The sequence below is a fragment of the Saccopteryx leptura genome, chromosome 5 (assembly GCF_036850995.1).
Source record: "Saccopteryx leptura isolate mSacLep1 chromosome 5, mSacLep1_pri_phased_curated, whole genome shotgun sequence".
NCBI lineage: Eukaryota > Metazoa > Chordata > Mammalia > Chiroptera > Emballonuridae > Saccopteryx > Saccopteryx leptura.
In genome coordinates this window covers 64,586,806-64,606,421 of record NC_089507.1, presented here as the reverse complement: position 1 = coordinate 64,606,421, position 19,616 = coordinate 64,586,806, and the positions used below count along the sequence as shown (strand labels likewise).

General features: G+C 40.3%; 1 non-coding gene across 1 annotated transcript; it reads right to left on the bottom strand.

Moving 5' to 3' along the window:
• Window positions 1–14,261: 14,261 nt before the first annotated feature.
• On the bottom strand, window positions 14,262–14,337 carry TRNAA-AGC (transfer RNA alanine (anticodon AGC)). The gene has a single exon. It is a non-coding gene; the product is annotated as a tRNA-Ala (tRNA).
• Window positions 14,338–19,616: the final 5,279 nt, after the last annotated feature.

Below are 19,616 nucleotides of genomic sequence, written 5' to 3'. Positions count from 1 at the left end.
AGGTGGTATCACACTTCTGGACATCAAGTTATACTACAAGGCCATTGTACTCAAAACTGCTTGGTAGTGGCATAAGAACAGGCATATAGATCAATGAAACAGAACAGAGAACCCAGAAATAAACCTGCACCTTTATGAACAATTGATATTTGACAAGGGTGGTAATAGCATACAATGGAGTAAAGACAGTCTCTTTAACAAATGATGTTGGGAAAATTGGACAGCTACCTGCAAAGAAATGAAACTAGACCACCAAGTTACACCATTCATGAAAATAAACTCAAAATGGATAAAAGACTTAAATGTAAGTCATGAAACCATAAGCATTCTAGAGGCAATTAGCTCTCTGACATCACTCACAGCAATATGTTTGCTGATTTATCTCCATGGGCACGGGAAATAAAGGACTGGATAAACAAATGGGACTATATCAAACTAAAAAGCTTTTGCACAGCTAAAGACAATATGAACCAAATAAAAAGGCAAACCACACAATGGGAGAACATATTCAACAATACGTCTGATAAGGGATTAATAACCAAAATTTATAAAGAACTTATAAAACTCAACACCAGGAAGATAAACAATCCAATCAAAAATGGGCTAAATAAATGAATAGACACTTCCCCAAAGAGGACATACAGATGGCCAATAGGCATATGAAAAAATGCTCAACATCACTAATCATTAGAGAAATGCAAATTAAAACTACAATGAGATATCACCTCACACCAGTCAGAATGGCGCTCATTAACAAAACAACACAGAATAAGTGCTGGCGAGGATGTGGAGAAAAGGGAACCCTCCTGCACTGCTGGTGGGAATGCAGACTGGTGCAGCCACTGTGGAGAACAGTATAGAGATTCCTCAAAAAATTAAAAATCGAACTGCCTTTTGACCCAGCCATCCCACTTTTGGGAATATATCCCAAGAACACCACATCAACGAGTCAAAAGGAGAAATGCACCTCCATGTATATGTCAATTTAAAAATAATAACTAATTAATTAATTAATTAAACGAACCAGAAAATAACCCTGACACTTCTTTACACACATTTTAATAAACCAATATATTGAAGGATACACTTGAAAAGCTAATGAATATTGCTAAAACCCTTCCCCCTAGGATTCCCTGTAGCTAAAGAAAGACAAAAAGCTTCAACACAATGAACCTCGTGGCACTCACTCTAGAGCACGCCCATATTTTTGTCTTTTATTCTAAGGGCAATGGCAGCTTGTTCCAGGCTCCCCCCCTGAACTTGAATGCAAGACCCTCTTTTTCTCTAACTACCAGACAGCCAAAGTAGCCCTGCCTAGTCTCTCTCCAGCTGTTGCTTCTTCTATTCTAAGCCTTTCCTTTACTGCACTATTCCTAGCTTTAGTAAGTGTACTCTCAAAATCCCCTGGACTAAGCCTGACCTGGGGTGGCACAGTGGATAAAGCGTCGACCTGGAAATACTGAGGCCGCCGGTTCGAAACCCTGGGCTTGCCTGGTCAAGGCACATATGGGAGTTGATGCTTCCAGCTCCTCCCCCCTTCTCTCTCTCTGTCTCTGTCTCCTCTCTCTTCCTCTCTATCTCTCTCTCTCCCTCTCTCTCTCCTCTCTAAAAATGAATAAATAAAATTAAAAAAAAAATCCCCTGGACTCATGTTGTTAAATCTTTCCTACACAAAGTCAGGAACCCACACACTACCAGTGGGCCTAGAGCAGACCCTCTCTGGGCCCAATCCCCATCAGTAATATCGGGACTTTCTGTGCTACAACTAGAAAAACCCATATGGACAAACTAGAGCTGCCATACTCCAGGAATCCAACTACCACTCCAAACACTGCATTGCCTAGGAATACAGGAAAGCAGAAAGATGAATTGCTCAGATCTTATCTGATTTTCATTCTGTTGCGGACGAGAATCAAGTGTATTAACCTATGTGTAATTTTTTTATAAAGTACACACTGGAGCCTGACCAGTGGTGGCACAGTGGATAGAGCATTGACTGGTGGGTAGGAAGTGAAGGAAGAGGTAGGTTTGATAATGGGTAGAAGATCACACAGGTGATAAAGGGTGATGCTAAGCTCCAGCTGCCCCCACCCCCGTGATTAGAGTCTAGTCTTTGCTTTAACCATTAGCTACATTGCCCCTTCCAAGCAATAATGCAATCACATGCAAAAGAATTGAGAAAAACTCAGTGATCAAAGACTATTATATATATATAATTTTTTTAAGTGAGAGAAGGGAGATACAGAGATAGACTCCCGCATGCACCCCAACCAGGATCCACCCGGCCACACCTGTTTGGGCTACTATTCTGCCCATTTGGGTCCTCTCACAACCAAGCTATTTTTAGCTCCTGAGGCAGAGGCTGGAAGGAGTCATCCTCAGGGTCCAGGGCCAACATGCTCAAATCAATCGAACCATAGCTGAAGGGGAGGAAGAGAACGAAAGAGAAAAGGGGGAGGGGGAGAGAAGCAGATGGTCACTTCTCCTGTGTGCCCTGACCTAGAATTGAACCCAGGACTTCCAAACACTAGGTCAATGCTCTACTGCTAAGCCCACCAGCCAAGGCCAAAGACTATATTTTCAGCCAGTGTTGAAGCAACAAAGTTAGAACCACTTTTGTTTATAATAAAGACCCAGAGCCCTGGCCAGTTGGCTCCTTGGTAGAGCATCAGCTTGGCGTATGAATGTCCCAGGTTCAATCCCTAGTCAGGGCACAAAGGAGAAGTGCCCATCTGCTTCTCCATCCCTCCTCTTCTCATTTCTCTCTCTCTCTCTCTCTTTTCTCCTCCCCTGCTGCAGCCAAGGCTTGATTAGAGTGAGTTGGCCTCAGGCACTGAAGATGGCTCCATGGCCTTCAACTCAGGTGTTAAATGGCTCCAGTTACAAAGGAGCAAGGGCCCTAGATGGGCAGAGCATCGCCCTCTAGTGGGCTTTCCAGGTGAGTCCCGGTCTGGTGCATGCAGGAATCTGCCTCTGCCTACCCTCCTCTCACAGAAAAAAAAGTTTTTAAAAAGACTCAGAAACAGGAAGTGGGTGTCCCAAATAATAGTATAGAATAAGAGCAGTGTAGGAAACTAAAAAGAGGATCCAGGCCACCCTAGAAATATTCCCCTGACCACAGAGTTTCCTTAGAGGGGAAGGACTGGAAATTTTTTTTTTCCCCACTTAATTTTTTTTTTTACCATTTTTTAATTAATTTTACTAGGATGGATTTTGGATACATTATGGATGCCTTTTATTTCTTTGTCTTGTCTGATTGCTCTGGCTAGAACCTCCAGCACCACATTAAATAAATTAGGGTACATATGTTCAAAGAAAACATGTCCAGGTTATCTTGTCAATCAATTATGTTGCATACCCATCACCCAAAGTCAGATTGTCCTTCGTCACCTTCTATCTAGTTTTTTTGTGCCCCTCCCTCTCCCCCTTTTCCTCTCCCCCTCCCCCCCGTAACCATCACACTCTTATCAATGTCTCTTAGTCTCCTTTTTATGTCCCACCTACGTATGGAATAATGCAGTTCCTGTTTTTTTCTGATTTACTTATTTCAATTCGTATAATGTTATCAAGATCCCACCATTTTGTTGTAAATGATCCGATGTCATCATTTCCTATGGCTGAGTAGTATTCCATAGTGTATATGTGCCACATCTTCTTTATCCAGTCTTCTATTGAAGGGCTTTTTGGTTGTTTTCATGTCTTGGCCACTGTGAACGATGCTGCAATGAACATGGGGCTGCATGTGTCTTTACGTATCAATGTTTCTGAGTTTTGGGGGTATACCAGTAGAGGGATTGCTGGGTCATAAGGTAGTTCTATTTTCAGTTTTTTGAGGAACCACCATACTTTCTTCCATAATGGTTGTACTACTTTACATTCCCACCAACAGTGAATGAGGGTTCCTTTTTCTCTACAGCCTCTCCAACATTTGCTGTTTACCTGTCTTGTTAATAATAGCTAATCTAACAGGTGTGAAGTGGTATCTCATTGCAGTTTTGATTTGCATTTCTCTAATTAATGAAGATGAACATCTTTTCATATATCTGTTGGCCATTTGTATTTTATCTTGAGAGAAGTGTCTGTTCATGCCCTCTTCACATTTTTTTGTTGGATTGTTTGTTTGTTTGTTGTTGAGTTTTATGAGTTCTTTGTATATTTTGGATATTAGGCCCTTATCTGAGCTGTTGTTTGAAAATATCATTTCCCATTTAGTTGGCTGTCTGTTTATTTTGTTGTCAATTTCTCTTGCTGAGCAAAAACTTCTTAGTCTGATGTAGTCCCATTCATTTATTTTTGCCTTCACTTCCCTTGCCTTTGGAGTCAAATACATAAAATGCTCTTTAAAACCAAGGTCCATGAGTTTAGAACCTATGTCTTCTTCTATGCACTTTATTGTTTCAGATCTTATATTTAGGTCTTTGATCCATTTTGAATTAATTTTAGTACAAGGGGACAAACTGTAGTTGAGTTTCATTCTCTTGCATATGGCTTTCCAGTTTTCCCAGCACCATTTGTTGAAGAGGCTTTCTTTTCTCCATTGTGTGTTGTTGGCCCCTTTATCAAAAATTATTTGACCATATATATGTGGTTTTATTTCTGGACTTTCTATTCTGTTCCATTGATCTGAGTGTCTATTTTTCTGCCAATACCATGCTGTTTTGATTGTTGTGGCTCTATAATATAGTTTGAAGTCAGGTATTGTGATGCCCCCAGCTTTGTTCTTTTTCTTTAGGATTGCTTTGGCTATTCGGGGTTTTTTATAGTTCCATATAAATCTGATGATTTTTTGTTCCATTTCTTTAAAAAATGTCATTCAAATTTTGATGGGCATTGCATTAAATTTGTATATTGCTTTGGGTAATATGGCCATCTTGATTATATATTTATTCTTCCTATCCAAGAGCAAGGAATATTCTTTCATCTCATTGTATCTTTTTCAATTTCCCTTAACAATGGTTTGTAGTTTTCATTATATAAGTCCTTTACATTCTTTGTTATGTTTATTCCTAGGTATTTCTTTTTGTTGTTGTTGCAATCATGAAGGGGATTATTTTTTTGAGTTCGTTCTCAAATGTTTTATTGTTCACATATAGAAAGGCTATGGACTTTTGTATGTTAATTTTGTATCCTGCGACTTTACTGTATTGGCTTATTGTTTCTAGTAGTTTTTTTGTAGATTCTTTGGGGTTTTCGATGTATAGGATCATATCATCTGCAAAAAGTGATACCTTTACTTCTTCTTTTCCATTATGGATGCCTTTTATTTCTTTGTCTTGTCTGATTGCTCTGGCTAGAACCTCCAGCACCACATTAAATAAGAGTGGAGAGAGTGGACAGCCCTGTCTTGTTCCTGATTTAAGAGGGAAAGCCTTTAGTTATGTGTCATTTAATATGATGTTAGCTGATGGTTTATCATATATCGCCTTTATAATGTTGAGATATTTTCCTTCTATACCCATTTTGTTGAGAGTCTTAAACATACAATTGCGTTGTATTTTATCGAATGCCTTTTCTGCATCTATTGATAAGATCATGTGGTTTTTGTTCTTTGTTTTGTTGATATGGTGTATTACGTTAACCATTTTATGTATGTTGAACCATCCTTGAGATTCTGGGATGAATTCCACTTGATCATGATGTATTATTATTTTTTTAATATGTTGTTGTATTCGATTTGCTAGTATTTTGTTTAGTATTTTAGCATCTGTATTCATTAGAGATATTGGTCTGTAGTTTTCTTTTTTTGTGCCGTCCTTGCCCAGTTTCGGTATGAGGGTTATGTTGGCCTCATAAAATGTGTTTGGAAGTATTGCTTCTTCTTCAATTTTTTGGAAGACTTTCAGTAGAATAGGAACCAAGTCTTTGAATGTTTGATAGAATTCACTACTATAACCGTCTGGGCCTGGACTTTTATTTTTGGGGAGGTTTTTAATAGTTTTTTTCTATTTCTTTCCTACTAATTGGTCTGTTTAGGCTTTCTGTTTCTTCTTGACTCAGTCTAAAAAGGTTGTATTGTTCTAGGAATTTATCCATTTCTTCTAGATTGTTGAATTTAGTGGCATAAAGTTTTTCATAGTATTCTACAATAGTTCTTTGTATATCTATGATGTCCGTGGTGATTTCTCTTCTTTCATTTTAAATTTTGTTTATATGAGTTCTCTCTTTTTTCCTAGGTAAGTCTTGCCAAGGGTTTGTCAATTTTGTTGATCTTTTCAAAGAACCAGCTCCTTGTTCTATTAATTTTTCTTTCTTTCTTTCTTTCTTTTTTGATTTTTCTGAATTTGGAAATGGGGAGACAGACAGACAGACTCCTGCATGCGCCCAACAGGGATCCACCCAGCATGCCCACCAGGGGTGATGCTCTGCCTATCTGGGGCATTGCTCTGTTGCAACCAGGGCCATTCTAGCACCTGAGGCAGAGACCATGGAGCTGTCCTCAGCACCCGGGCCAACTTTGCTTCAATGGAGCCTTGGCTGCAGGAGGGGAAGAGAAAGCAGAGAGGAAGGAGAGGGGGAATGGTGGGGAAGAAGATGGGTGCTTCTCCTGTGTGCCCTGGCTGGGAATCGAACCCGGGACTCTTGCATGCCAGGCCGACACTCTACCACTGAGCCAACTGGCCAGGGCCTATTAATTTTTTCTATAGTTTTTCTGTTCTCTATTTCATTTATTTCTGCTCTGATTTTTATTATCTCCTTTCTTTGGCTGGTTTTGGGTTGTCTTTGTTCTTCTTTTTTCAGTTTCTTGGAAAGGTGTGAGGTTAAGTGGTTCACTTGGGCTCTCTCTTGTTTGTTCATATAGGCCTGAAGTGATATGAACTTCCCTCTTATCACTGCTTTTGCTGCATCCCATAGATTCTGATATGTCGTATTGTCATTTTCATTTGTCTGTATATATCTTTTGATCTCTGCACTTATTTCTTCTTTGGTCCATTCATTTTTTAAAAGTATGTTGTTTAGTTTCCACATTTTTGTGGGTTTTTTTCCTCTTTTTTGCAGTTGAATTCTAGTTTCGAGGCTTTATGATCAGAAACTATGCTTGGTACAACTTCGATTTTTCTGAATTTGCTGATGTTGTTTTTGTGGCCCAACATATGGTCAATTCTTGAGAATGATCCATGTACACTGGAGAAAAATGTATACTCTGTCACTTTTGGATGAAATGTCCTTTAGATGTCTATCATATCCAGGTGCTCTAGTGTTTTGTTTAAGGCCAATATTGATTCTCTTTTTGGATGACCGATCTACAGCCATCAGCGGTGTATTGAGGTCTCCAAGTATGATTGTATTTTTGTCAGTTTTTGTTTTAAGGTCAATAAGTAGCTGTTTTATATATTTTGGTGCTCCTTGGTTTGGTGCACATATATTAAGAATTGTTATGTCTTCTTGATTCAGCATCCCCTTAATCATTATGAAATGACTATTTTTGTCTTTGAGTATTTTGCTGTCTTGTAGTCAGCATTATCAGATATGAGTATTGCTATGCCTGCTTTTTTTTATGTTATTTGCTTAGAGTATTGTTTTCCAGCCTTTCACTTTGAATTTGTTTTTATCCTTGTTGCTTAGATGAGTTTCTTGTAGGCAGCATACAGTTGGATTTTCTTTTTTAATCCATTCTGCTACTCTGTGCCTTTTTATTGGTGAGTTTAATCCATTTACATTTAGTGTAATTATTGACACTCGTGAGTTCCCTATTGCCATTTTATGCATTGCTTTCTGTTAGTTTTGTGTCTTGTTTGATTCTTCTCTTTCATTTTTCTATCTTTTGTTTTTATTTGGTTGTATTCCATACATCTTTCCTCTGTTGCTATCTTTTTAAAATCATGTGCTTCTGTGGTGGTTTTTTCAATGGTGGTTACCATTAAGTAATGAAAAGGGTTCCTACCCTGTTCATTGTAGTGCACTATCCTGTGAGTACTTTTGCACTCCATCGTCCTTTGCTACTGTTAATCTCCGTCCTCTCCCCTTTTTTTTGTTGTTTTTGTCACAGTTTAAATTTGGTTTTATTTGTGTTCTTCTTGGAGCTTTTACTTGTGGTTTTGTTTTGTTCTTTTTATCTGGTTGAAAAACCCCCTTTAGGAATTCCTGGAGTGGGGGTTTTCTGATGATAAATTTCCTCATCTTTTCTATATCTGTGAATGTTTTTATTTCTCCTTCATATTTGAAGGATAGCTTTGATGGGTATAGTATTCGTGGCTGAAAGTTCCTCTCTTTCAAGACTTTAAATATTGGGGTCCACTCTCTTCTAGCTTGTAGAGTTTCTGTTGAGAAATCTGATGATAATCTAATGGGCCTTCCTTTATATGTTGTATTCTTCTTTTCCCTGGCTGCCTTGAGAATTTTTTCTTTGTCGTTGGTTTGTGCCAATTTAATTATGATGTGCTTTGGAGTAGGTTTTTTTTGGGTTAAGAAAACTCGAAGTTCTGTTTGCTTCTTGAATTTGAGGCATTAATTCTTTCCACAGGCTTGGGAAGTTCTCATCTATTATTTGTTTGAATATGTTCTCCATTCCATTTTCTCTCTCTTCTCCCTCTGATATACCTATTATTCTTATGTTATTCTTTTTTTTTTTTTTTTGTATTTTTCTGAAGCTGGAAATGGGGAGAGACAGTCAGACAGACTCCCGCATGCGCCCGACCGGGCTCCACCCGGCACGCCCACCAGGGGCGACGCTCGGCCCACCAGGGGGAGATGCTCTGCCCCTCCGGGGCATCACTCTGCCATGACCAGAGCCACTCTAGCGCCTGGGGCAGAGGCCAAGGAGCCATCCCCAGCGCCTGGGCCATCCTTACTCCAATGGAGCCTCGGCTGCAGGAGGGGAAGAGAGAGACAGAGAGGAAGGAGGGGGGGAGGTGGAGAAGCAAATGGGCGCTTCTCCTATGTGCCCTGGCCGGGAATCGAACCCGGGTCCCCCGCATGCCAGGCTGACGCTCTACCGCTGAGCCAACCGGCCAGGGCCATGTTATTCTTTCTGATGGAGTCAGACTATTCCTGTAAGGCTTTCTCATTTTTTAAAATTTTTGAGTCTCTTTCTTCTTCTCTCTGTTGTGCCTCAAGTTGCTTGTCTTCTATTTCACTAATCTTACCTTCTATCTGGCCTGTTCTATTAGCTAAGCTTGTTACCTCGTTTTTCAGCTCGTGAATTGAGTTTTTCATCTCTGTTTGATTTGTTTTTATAGTTTCAATTTCCTTGGTAATATATTCTTTGTGTTCATTGAGTTGTTTTCTGAGCTGCCTAAATTGCCTTTCTGTGTTTTCTTGTATATCTCTGAGTATTTTTAGGATTTCTATTTTAAATTCTCTGTCATTTAGCCCCAAGGTTTCCAATATATTAAATTTTTTCTTCATAGATTTTTCTATCTGTGCTACCTTTCTGTCTTTTGTATCCATGATATTCGATTTCCTTTTCCTTAATGGCATCTGAGGGTGGTTTTGTTGATAGTATTAATGAGAATTAATAAAGAATAAAAAGTTTAAAAAATAAAAAAGAATTTAAAAAAAGTATTATTCCCCCCCCCTTTTTTTCCCTCTCCTCTCCTCTCCCCTCCTTCTTGAGAAAATCTTGTGGTGAACTGTGAATTATATTGTGCTAAAAAGAACAAAAACTACCTATAATGGAGGGCCTGAGTTGGGGAGAAGTGATAAAGGGGCAAAAAAGGGGGTATGGACCCACAAAATGCAAAAGAGGAAAAAATTTGGGTCAAGAATAAAATGATTTGCTTTTAGGTGATGGTTGACTAAGAGATATGATAAGAGGAATAAGAGGAAAACAAGAAAAAGGGGGGAAAATTTAAAAATTACTATTGTATTTAGTGGAGGAAGAACTAGATAAAATGGAGAGCCAGGGTTGGGAGCACTGCTAGTGAGTTAATAAAAAGAAAAGTAAAAATCCCCCAAAGCACCACAAAGAAAAATTTGAGTCCCAGATAAAATAATTTGTTCGTGATTGAGGATTGAATGAGAGAAAAAGTAAAGGAGAAAGAAGAAACTAATATAGAGGGAGAAAAAAAAAGAAAGAGGAAAACACAAAAAGAAGAAAAAAGAATAAAAGAAGGGAGAGAGAGAGAGTTAAGGGTTTTGGAGTGCAGCCTTCATAGAGAGAAAGGAAGAAGAAAGAAAAGATAATGGGAGATGTAACACTTATGGGTAGTGTAGTTCAAAGAGAGAAGAGAGTAAGACCAGCAGAGAATTAAATGACCAAATTGGAAGAGGAAGAAAATAATCAAGATAAGAAGATAAGAGAAACAAACGAACAAATATAATAAAATGGGATAGGTTATAAAGTCTGTGGATTATTCCTGATTTTGAGAGGTTATCTTCTTGCTTTTTCTTTTCTCTCCCTCTTCCCGGTCGGTGACTCTGTACCCCGGGTTCTGCCCCTGTGGCACACTTAGGTAGAGATTTGCAGTGGATAAATCTCTATGGCGATGTCATATATTGGGCTTCAGTCTCGTTGGCAGTCGAGGTTCATTAGCATTTGCAGGCTCCACCAATGAGAGAGTCCGTGTTCCCGGAGACTCTTTCCTAGTCTTTCCTTCCTGAATTAGTAGCCTGATGATCCAGCTATGGGGTTGCTGCTGCCTCTGCCTGGAGCAGAGGCTCAAAGAGGCTCAAAGAGCTGGCAAATCCCCACTCTATTCCCACTCAGCACAGGGCTCTGGGTAAGGCTCAATCAGTCAGAGCCCCTAGCATAATCAGGCAGGGCTTCGGCCCCACAAGGACCTGACTCTGCCCCTCTGTCTGGGAACAAGGGCGCCCACTCCCGGGGGAATCTCTCACCCACTCTCCGTGCTCAAAGACCAGGATATCCAGCCAGCAGCCTCTCACTCCCGGTGAGGTGCCCTGCCCACACGTAAAAGTTCGAGTGTAGGGAATTTTGCTCCCACTCACTCCCCGCACACTGCTTTTCGGGGCGCAGGGGCAACCCTGAGATTCCAGTTTTGGCCCACAGAAAGGCCTCTGACTCTGTCCCTCTGTCCGGTAACACGGGCGTCCACTCCCGGGGGAATCTCTCACCTACTCTCCGCTCTCACCGACCAGGATATCAGGCTGGCAGGCTCTCACTCTGAGTGAGGCGCCCTGCCTACATGGAAAAGTTTGAGTGTAGGAAATTTTGCTCCCACTCACTCCCTGCGTGGTGCTTTTCGGGGCGCAAGGGTGACCTCAAGACTCCAGTTTTGGCCCACAGAAAGGCCTCTGACTCTGCCCCTCTGTCCAGGAACACGGGCACCCACTCCTGGGGCTCTAGAAGGATCTCTCACCCACTATCTGCGCACACCAATCAGAAGATCAGGGCGGATGGCTGTCCCAAGTGCCTTTCTTTGTCTGGGTCTGGCGCAAGCGTTAGCTTGTGTTGACTGGGTTGCCACAAGCACAGTCTTTCCTCGGCTTGGATGTCTGTGCCACAGCCTGGTTTGGACATTTGTGCCGCAGTCTGGTTCTATTCACACCCTATGCCCGCCTTAGTTCCCATACTCTCAGTTCCCAGTGAAAGCAGCCCTTATTTAGGTTAGTGAGGAAGGTGGAGTGTTTCTTCCTCCTTATTTCCTTCAGGGTTGATTATATATTTAGTCAATTTTTCACTCGATCATACCTTCGTGTTTAGTGTGGAACTTCTGGAGGCTCCAAGGATAGATTTTTCTGTCTCTGGTTGAAGATCTTGTTGAATTTTTGGGGAGATTTATCGGTATCACTCCTTACAGCCTCATTTCTCTGACGTCACTCCCTCAATCATTCTTAAATCCCTTTGTCTTCATATGATCCTGACTTAACAGAATCTTTCTGGCAATATTTGCGTGCTGATGACTGAGCAGAATAAACCCTACCTGATAATTATCATACTTATTCTGATGCTTTGTCTTCTGTATTTCATGTGTGTGTGTGTTTAAGTGTTTTCAATATGTGTTAAGAGCATGGACAATATATACAGGTGTTAGTTTTAATCCAGAGATAGTAATTTAGCATTTGAAGATCACTAATTAGGAAAGTAGTCTCCAGGGTATATTTGAAATGTCTTTATCATATCAGAGGACCTATTACAAGTGGTTTAACTATTGCTATATTAATTCACTAATTCCTAGTCTCCACTCACTTCCCGCGCGCTGTTTTTCGGGGCTCAGGGGCAACCCTGAGATTCCAGTTTTGGCCCACAGAAAGGCCTCTGACTCTGCCCCTCTGTCCGGTAACACAGGCGTCCACTCCCAGGGGAATCTCTCGCCTACTCTCCGCTCTCACCAACCAGGATATCAGGCCGGCAGCCTCTCACTCCGAGTGAGGCGCCCCGCCCACATGGAAAAGTTTGAGTGTAGGAAATTTCGAGCACTCGAAAGCTAATAACTTTAAGAAATGAAACCTCTCTCAGAGTAGTTCTCTTGGCTCAGGCTCTGATCTGGACCCAAGATTCTGTGACCTGTCAACCAAACTTGCCTCTAGAATATCATTGCGTCTGTCTGATTAACCCTTCTGGACAAGATATTTGGCATTATGCCACTGGTGGAGAACTGGTTGCCCACCAGAAAATCCATTCTGCCCTTATCCCTCAGTGCATGGCTTCTTCACACTTATAGCCTCCTAAACAAATAGGTGTGGTCACATGGCTATGTTGTGTCTAACAGATGCAAGTAAAAGAATGTGTGCCTAAATGTTTTGGCCTAAACCTTAAGATGATGAGTATGCCTCATCCATGTTCTCTTTCTCTTCTTGCCATTTGGATGAGTAGGACCGTGGCCATGCAGAAAACAAAAGGCCCTGGAGATGGTGGAATATTGTGTTAGAAGGAACCTATATCCCTGAGTGACTGCATGGAGCAGAGCCACCAGCCAACTTGAAATATTCACCTTGGACTTTTGCTTTAAACAACTACATTATTACTGAGTCTCTTTGTTATATTAGCTTTGCCTTACCTCAAAAAATACAGTACTGCCTGGCTAGGCGGTGGCACAGTGGATAGGGCATCAGACTGGGATGCAGAGGACCCAGGTTTGAGACCCCGAGGTCAACAGCTTGAGTGCAGGTTCATCAGGTTTGAGCAAGGCTCACCAGTTTGAACCCAAGGTCAATGGCTCAAGCAAGGGGACACTTGGTCTGCTGTTGCCCCCAAGTCAAGGCACATATGAGAAATCAATCAATGAACAACTAAGGAACCACAAAGAAGAATTGATGTTTCTCATCTCTCTCCCTTCCTGCCTGTCTGTCTCTATCTGTCCCTCTCTCTGACTCTCTCTGTCCCTGCCACAAAAAATAAAATAAAATAAAATAAAAAAGTAAAAAATACAGTACCTATTGAATTGAACTGAGCTTATAGGAACTGGTTACCTGCTTGCTAATAATGATAGAGTAGAATTCAGTGTGTAGCTTGCTACCAGAGTAATATATCAATTTTTAATGAATTCTGGGTGCAATCACATGAAGCTTTCACCTATCTATAACTATTGATGACCTTTAATATTTCCAAGTAAAAATCTAACAGTTGTTAACAGATGTCTAGACTTAAGTCAGTTTGCAACATATTTTGTTTAAGCTCCTGAGAGATAGGGAGATAGCAAGAATAACTCAGGCACCTGGCTTGGGCAGGTAAGGGACATTTCTAAGTGAAAGAGAAAGAGCATGAGTTCAGTTTTGGATATGTTGAGTTTCAGGTGACTACAAGATTTCCAGGTGGATCCAGAAGTGGAGTTTTCAGGCCTAGAAATCAGAAGAGGGAGATCTGGTTTGGAAACAAAGGTTTGGCGATCATTCATTTAGACATAATCCTAGGAAAAAATATGGAGTGAGTAGATCAGAGAGGCTAGGACAGAGCCCTAAAGAAAACAGGCATTTATACAAAATAATATTAAATACAAACTGTAATTGAAAAATAAATTTTTTAAAATTAAAAGAAATTATCTAGGTAAACAACAATTATCAATTAATATCAATTTTTTTTTTTTATCTTTCTTTCTTTTTTTTTTTTTTTTTTTCATTTTTCTGAAGCTGGAAACGGGGAGAGACAGTCAGACAGACTCCCGCATGCGCCCGACCAGGATCCACCCGGCACGCCCACCAGGGGCGACGCTCTGCCCACCAGGGGGCGATGCTCTGCCCATCCTGGGCATCGCCATGTTGCGACCAGAGCCACTCTAGCGCCTGAGGTAGAGGCCACAGAGCCATCCCCAGCACCCGGGCCATCTTTGCTCCAATGGAGCCTTGGCTGCGGGAGGGGAAGAGAGAGACAGAGAGGAAAGCACGGTGGAGGGGTGGAGAAGCAAATGGGTGCTTCTCCTGTGTGCCCTGGCCGGGAATCGAACCCGGGTCCTCGGCACGCTAGGCCGACGCTCTACCGCTGAGCCAACAGGCCAGGGCAGTTAATATCAATTTAATATTAACAACATTTTAAGTTACTTAACAATGTTGGAAATTGTATCTAAGCTAACATACTAAAAGCATAAATACTGCTATGAAAACATTTTTCATAATCATCATTTAATTTTGCCGCGGACTAGCGCGGCTCCAAATAATGGTGCGGAATTAAGGAAACACACTTATCAAAACAAAAACGATGGGACTGGGAGGACTCTTCAAAATGCCTGGCAGTATCCGAGTGCCCCATAGCCCTAGTTTGCTTTATTATATAGTCATATGCAAATCAAGGACCTTGATACAAAGTTGCACATCCAAGGCTAAGACAGGAACTCTCCCAAGTCAAAAACAGGATACATTAGTGAAATCTACCAACATCTGAAAACAAACAAAGAGTCAGAGTAAGGGGATGTAAATTGCTTCTAGCAACCTAAGGAAGCAAGTGAAGTGGGTGCAAATACTCAGCATCATAGCCAATATGGAGGGGAAGGGGGGCGAACTTAGCCTTTTGCTAAACCTCTAATCTACAATGGACTTTTTGTCATTTACAGTCCACAACATAATTTAGTTAAATAAAATTTACATTTTTTATCATTTTAAATGCTATGTAGTAGTAATATTTGTTTATTTGGTCTATAAACCAACATGAAAAGGTTAGGAAACTCATGAAAAAACAAAAAACCAAAATCTCCATATGAATAAAAATCAAGGAAAAGACATATAGTTATCACTTATTTTTTATTTTTTTTATTTTATTTTATTTATTTATTTTTAGAGAGGAGAGAGAGAAGGAGAGAGAGAGACAGAGAGAGAGAAGGGGGGAGGAGCTGGAAGCATCAACTCCCCTATGTGCCTTGACCAGGCAAGCCCAGGGTTTCAAACCAGCGACCTCAGCATTTCCAGGTCGATGCTTTATCCACTGCGCCACCACAGGTCAGGCTATCTCTTATTTTTTAAACCAAAATTATTGAACCAGTCCAATTTTCCAGATATTTATCTTAACTATGTGAACTTGGATTCTTATATTGAAAAGTTTATGAATAAAAAGAAAACAGAAAGCAAACATCTAATGAATGGAGGGAGAGAAGGAGCCTACGGAGATGATGGGAAAGTGGGAAGCTATCAGCAAGCAAGCAGAACAACGGCTTCCTGGAAGCCAAGGAAGGGCCATGCCAAAAAAGGAGAGTAGTTAATAGTTCCAGATGCCAGAGAGAGGTTTCACACAGTCAAGGCTGAAAAGTGTCCTCTGAATTTTCAGTGTGGTGGCAGCAAGAGCTGAAGTGTCATGGATTTAAGGTAAGAGTTAAGAGAAGAAATAGAGGCAACTTTTCAAGAATTTTGGCTCTGGATATGAAAAAAAGAACTAGTACAAGTTTTGACTGTGGAGTTTTTTTTATCTCTGGTTGAGTTTGAATGAGAGAAATTTGAGCATATGTAAATATTGATGGAAAAGATCTATCAGAAAATCAAGGGGACTGAGATCCCCGAGAGAACAGGAATGGAAGCACAGGTGGAGGAATTTTTTCAACTCAAGATGGAAGCCAAGTGTCAGATGGAAGCTCTAGTTCCATATGCTCATTGTATCTGTATGCATGGCCTCTAATTTCACTCCACATCAACCAAGGACTCAGAACTCACTCCTTCTACAGTTTCTAGGAAAATGAAACATCTAGTAATCTAGACATTCCATAATTTTTGGAATTTACTTAGAATTTGGAGGCTCCATGGAAAGGGGTCCATTGTGCAATGACCCGCACGGTACCATCCTTGCATCTGCTAATTAACCCTGACAGGAAGAGTGCCTGTGCTAGGCTCTGAGCTTTAGAAGGTGTACTCTGACGGAAACCTTAATTAACCTCACTGCTCAATTCAGGGAACACAGTGAGAAAGCACTCCATGTCTCCTGATCTCAAAACAGACTTGAAAAGGTTAAGAAAACAGGCATGACACTTCAGTGAATTGCTACTTGGTTCCAATTTAATATAACTTTTTATTTTTATTATTTTAGATTTTATTTATTCATTTTTAGAGAGAGAGGGGAGAGAGAGAGAAGTGGGGGAGGAGCAGGAAGCATCAACTCCCATATGTACCTTGACCAGGCAAGCCCAGGGTTTCAGACCAACAACCTCAGGTCTGGCGCTATTTGGTTCCTGTTTATTTTTCTTTTCCAGGAAAGTTCTGTCTTGCAAAATTCTTTTTTTTTTTTTTTTTTACAGAGGCAGAGATAGACAGGGACAGACAGACAGGAACGGAGAGAGATGAGAAGCATCAATCATCAGTTTCTCGTTGCGCGTTGCAACTTCTTAGTTGTTCATTGATTGCTTTCTCACATGTGCCTTGACTGTGGGCCTTCAGCAGACCAAGTAACCCCCTGCTGGAGCCAGCGACTTTGGGTCCAAGCTGGTGAGCTCTTTGCTCAAGCCAGATAAGCCCGTGCTCAAGCTGGTGACCTCGGGGTCTCAAACCTGGGTCCTTCTGCATCCCAGTCCGACGCTCTATCCACTGCGCCACCACCTGGTCAGGCTTTCTTGCAAAATTCTAATGTTTTGTTCAGATATTCAGAATTTCCTGGACCTCGTCCTTGAAATTTCCTGGACCTCGTCCTTAAAGATTTCTTTGGCTTTCTCAATGGCAAATCCTTTGTGAGATGTGTGGTCCTGAGACCAGAGCCAGGTCTCACAGGGGGCCTCTGCTCCACCACACAGGACATTAGTTGTTGTTCTTGCCATATCTCACATTGGTAATCTTTGAAGTCTATGGAGTGAGGTCCCAGATCCTTTGTACTTGAGTCATAATCCCCAGCGCAGATTGTACCTTGGATTTCTCAATGCTAAGTGATCTTGCACTCAGGGCAGGGAACAGGTTGGGAGGTTTTTTCCTAAATTTTTAGGGGACACTCATAGCAAAACGTGTCCACATTCAATTGTAATTGATTTGGTCAAATAATGTAAACAGACAGAAAAGTCAGCTCTTCTTGAAATCTAATAGATCCGAGGCAACCATCTTCCTTATACAACGTCTGTAGACAAAGCTCTGAAACCAACCCTGAACTGCCAGCTTCGGTAAGGCCCCGCTACTTTTAAAATAATTTACCACCGCTCTCTCCCCCTTTTCAGTGGGGAAGTGGTGGAAGTTTGTGGGACAGAAGCCATAGGTTGATGAAGTTTTATGAAGCTGCACACACTGGTTTAAAGATCTATGGGTTTTACATGCACTGTCTTGAAAGTCCTTCTCCTTTATCTCAGAGCATGCTAGCTCAGCATAGAGGAACTTCACATTTACTCACTTTTTTTTTTTTAGCGAGAGAGAAAACAGAAAGGGATAGAAAGACAGGGAGGGAGATATGAGAAGCATCAATTCTTTGTAGCGGCACCTTAGTTACTCATTGATTGCTTTCTCATATGTGCCTTGACCAGGGAGCTCCAGCTGAGAGAGTGACCCCTTGCTTAAGTCAGGGATCTAGAGCTCAAGTCAGTAACCTTGGGCTTTAAGTCAGCGACCATAGGGTCATGTCTATGATTCCACACTCAAGCCAGTGACCCATGCTCAAGCTAGTGAGCCTGCACTCAAGCCTGATGAGCCAGCACTCAAGCTGGCTACCTTAGGGTTTTGAACCTGGGTCCCCAGCATCCCAGACCAACTCTCTATTGTATGTAAATTATAGCTCAATAAATTTGATTTTAGTTTTTTTTCTTTAATTCCTTTGAAATTTTTTTTACAAGTATCACATTATTCTAAGAATTGAGCTTCCTAGTAATTGTTTTTTAATTCAGGGCCACACTTGAAATTTAATCTGCTTCCACTCATTGTGCATGTTCTTTGGTATCTGAGTTTACTAAAGAATTTACTAGGCTACCTAGTGTGTCTCTTTAGATAGCTCCCTTTTCTTTCTATCCAACATCACTCTTGTTTGCAAGATTCAGAATTTCATTTTGAAGCACTTCTCCCAAATACCTGTCATCTTCTCTTTGGGGTTGTTGTCTGGGGAAATCTGTCATTTATCAAAAATTTTATATCTGTCTTACCAAAGTCTAGGATATATGCCTACCCACGTCCAAGTCTCCTTGACTATCATGAACCCTTGACACCTGATCATATGTTTCTCATGAGTTCATGTCACTTCCACTTCTCTGACTAGTTCCTTCTTGTGGTCAGCATTTAGAACTTACTTCCTCTACCTTCTGAGAAAATGCCCACTTAAAAAAATTGTTGGCTTTTGACATGGTATTTTTGGACAAAAAGAACTTTAGAAGTCAATAATGATACCTTCACATGTTATAATGAGACATCTAAGGACTTAAGGGCTGAGGTGTTTGGAATCAATATAAATACATATATATAGATATAATATTGAATATATTCTATTTGTAACACTTATATAATATATATAAAATATATGTATATATACATACATACATGTATAACATATATGTATAGATAGATAATTACTAGAACTTTCTATGAATAACAAAAGGACTTATTGAGAATTTCTAAATGTATATATACATCTCCATTTTATTGTGCATTATTCAAGGTTCTGCTTCTCAATTTAGAGTAACTATATCCTCAGGGATATGCAATAGAAGGCCACAGTGGGCAAAGTGCACTGGAGAGGTCAGATCTAATAAGAATGATTTTATGTGGTGGGACACAATACAAAAACATTTTTATACTGAAACAACTGTACATCCTCACAGAATACAACAGAAAATCGCCCATATTTTTTAAACCTATGTGTGACTTCAAAGAAATTTTGAACTTAGATGTATCTTTATTTTCACTAACCTTAAAATAAAATTTAACATTTCTTTTGATTATCAGTGTAGGGAATAAACCCCAGTAGTTTTAATAAATCCCATGACATTTTCACTAGTAGAAATCATACATATTTTCAAACCTAATTCAGTTGTTAAAAATATCTTGAATTATTATTTCATTCATTACTACTTCAAAATTACTGAATTTTTTAGCTCTCTCCTAATCATCTATGATTGTAGTCTTCTTGTATATAAATGCTATTGAGCAACTATAAGCCTAGATGTCTAGTATTCTACATGGGTGCCTAGAGATACACATTGCTTCTCTGTTACTTCATATCTACAAAATTTTCTGTCCACTTCTTTGAAAAGCAAGGGCTGAGGACATCTGGAAACAGAGTTCTTTCAAAGCTTATTTCTGTCAAAATGGCATTCAAGTTGAACATGCATTTACAATCGTTTTCTCTTTCATATAAGTTGTATTAAAGAGGTTGATCTATTGATCTTTGTACAAAATACTTATTT